This window comes from Muscardinus avellanarius (assembly GCF_963383645.1).
Source record: "Muscardinus avellanarius genome assembly, chromosome: 1".
NCBI classification, from domain to species: Eukaryota; Metazoa; Chordata; class Mammalia; order Rodentia; family Gliridae; genus Muscardinus; species Muscardinus avellanarius.
In genome coordinates this window covers 58,576,324-58,579,567 of record NC_137786.1, presented here as the reverse complement: position 1 = coordinate 58,579,567, position 3,244 = coordinate 58,576,324, and positions in this window count along the sequence as shown.

Sequence of the window (3,244 nt, the reverse complement as noted above, 5' to 3'; positions counted from 1 at the left end):
GTACTGGGCTTTGCTAAGTTGCTGAGGAGGCTGGTCTTTAGTACAATTGCCACAGTGGAATTGTTTGTACAAGTAATCACCATCTCTCCAATGCAAACATAAGGAACAAATTGATAATTTATTTGTGCCAATTTATCAAATTAAATTAGGAGCACATACTCTGATGTGGTTGTGTATGAATTTATTGATCTCACCAGATATTACCCTCTCATAGTGGTGGTACGTGCTTGTAATCTCAGTACTTGGGAGGTTAAAACAAGAGTATTAGAGGTTTGGGGACAGCCTCAGCTACTTAGTGAGGCCCTTTGCAACTCCATGAGATCCTGTTTCTTTCTTTTTTTTTGGTGGTACTGGGGGTGGAACCCAGAGGCTTTCTACCTACGGGCTATACTCCCAGACCCATTCTATATTTTATTTGGAAACAGGGTCTCACTAAGTTGCTGAAACCCTCACTAAGTAGCTGAGGCTGGCTTCGAACCTATGCTATCCTCCTGTCTCAGCCTCCCAAGCGCGGGGATTACAAGCATGCGCCACCATGCCCGGCTGACCCTGTTTCAATTTAAGGAATAAAAAATAGGGCTGGGGTGTGGCTTGGAGGTAGAATGCCCCTGAATTCCATTCCCAGTACAAAAAAAAAACTTGGGCTGGGCATGGTGGTGCACGTTTGTATTCCCAACATTTGGGAGGCTGAGACAGGAGGATCACAAGTTTGGGACAGCCTCAGCTACTTAGGCAGTTTGCAACTCAGTGAGACCCTGTTTCAAAATAATACAAAATAGGGCTGGGGGTGTAGATCCCCCAGTACTGCAAATAAATAAATAGAATAAAATAAATGCATTTTTTTTGCAGTACTTTGGCTGTCTGAGAACCGAGATCCTCCTGTTTCAGCCTCCCAAGTACTAGGATTACAAGCGTACGCCACCACACCCGTCTATAAATGCACTATCTTAAAAAAAAAAACTTAGGAGGCTGAGACAGGAAGATTGCAGGTTCACTGCCAGCCTCGGCTATTTAGTGAGCCCTTCCCAAACTTAGTGAGACCCTGTTTCAAAATATAGAGCAGGGCATGTTGACACACACTTGTAATCCCAGTACTTGGGAGGCTGAGATAGGAGGACTTCAGATTTGCGGCCACCCTCAGCTACTTAGTGAGGCCTGCCACAACTTAGATTGTTACGGTTTAAATGGTGGGGGTTCTTTTTCTTATTCAACTAATGTTTGTTGAATAGAAAAATTAAAATGGCAGCTTGGTGCAGCTTTAATAAATCTTTATTACAAAATCACTAGAAAATAGAGAAGGAAAAAGCAGCATGCTGGTGAGCCCGATAATGGAACTCTCCCCTTCCTGGAACCCCAGCCCTTAAGTAGATTTAGTATTGGTATTTTTCTTATCAGCATTACCAAGGCAATTGGCTAGTAACTTATTTCTTAGGCAGATGGTGCCTCTTTGTCTCCAGACAGTCCACTTACTAAGTTCAGGGGTCAATAATATACCTGGCCCTTGCCTCTATTGTACTGGGCAGTATTGGTTCCTCAACTAGGGTGCTTTGAAGCAGCACATAGAGTTTGCCTTTCCTATACCCAGGCCAGGTCACAGAGGAGGGGAGGTAAACAGAGGCACCGATTGCCTCTATATAGTTTTAGGGCTAAAGGCTTCAATTAACTCTAAGGCTTTTACTATAGGTTAATCATTCGGGGCAAAGACGGAGAGGAACTCTGCATTGTGATAGCTGCAGCCCCCTCCATGCCTGAGTGCCTGCACAGCACCCAGGCCCCGATTATATTTTACATTTTGGAAATTAATACCAAGCAATTTTCCAAACCAGCACAAGATCCTGTTTCAAAACAGGATAGGCCGGGCGTGGTAGCGCAATCTTGTAATCCCTGCGCTTGGGAGGCTGAGACAGGAGGATTGCTCAGGTTGGAAGCCAGCCTCAGCTGGCTTAAGAGACCCTGTTTCCAAATAAAATATAAAATAGGTCTGGGAGTGTAGCCTAGAGGTAGAAGGCCCCTGGGTTCCATCCCCAGTACCACCAAACAAACAAAGGATAGGGTGTGGTGGCACACGCTTGTAATCCCCAGGCTTGGGAGGCGGAGACAGGAAGATCGCGCAGGTGAGGCCAGCCACGCTGGTTTAAGAGACCGTTTCAAAAAAAAAAAAAAAAAAAGTATAAAATAGGTCTGGGAGTGTAGCCCGGAGCTAGAAGGGCTTCCAGGAACCCCAGTACCACCAAAAAAAAAAAAAAAAAAAAAAAAAAAACTAAGGATAAAATATAGGGCTGGAGGATCACGGTTGGCGGATAGCCTCAGCTATTTAGTGAGGCCCTCTGCAACTCAGTGAGACTCGGTTTCAATATAAAGAATAAAAAATAGGGCAGGGGTGTAGCTCTGAGGTCAAATGCCTTGGGTTTTATCCCCAGACCCGCAAAAAAAAGGGGGGGGGCTGGGAATGTAGTTCTGAGGTAGAATGTCCCTGGGCTCTATCTCCGGTACCATGAAAAAATAAAGAATAAAAATAGGGATGGGGGTGTGGTTCGGAGATAGAATGCCCCCGGGTCCAATTCCTAGTACACAGAAAGAGGAGACCCCAGTTGGAATTGCTTTACTAAAATACAACAAAAAGAAATCTAAGTATTAACAGAGGGCTTGGGGTGGGGCGTGGTGGCGCACGCTTGTAATCCCAGTTTTTGGGAGGCTGAGACTGGGGATCACTGTTCAAGGCAGCCTCAGCTACTTAGTGAGGTCCTTTGCAACTCAGTGAGACCCTGTTTTAAAATAAATAATAAAAAAATAGGGCTGGGTGTGTAAGTTGGAGGTAGAATGTCCCTGGGTTCCGTTCCTAGTACCGCAAATAATAATAATAATAATAATAATAATAATAAAGTGCCGGGCGTGGTGGCGCACGCTTGTAATCCCTGCATTCGGGAGGCTGAGACTGGAAGATCGCGGTTCCCGGACAACCCCTGCTACTTAGGCCCTTCGCCACTCAGTGAGACCCTGTTTCAAAAAATAAAAAGAAACCCGGCGTGGTGGAGCCCAGAGGTAGAAGGCCCCTCGGTTCCATCCCCAGTACCACCAAAAAAATATAATAATAATTAAATAAATAAATAAATAAATAAATAAATAAATAAATAAATAAATAGGCTAAAAATAGGGCTGGAGTGTCGCTCGGAGGTACAAGGTCTTTGGGCTCCACTCCCAGGCGGTCTGTAACAGGGCAGCCTCCGCGGAGCCCCGCCCTCCC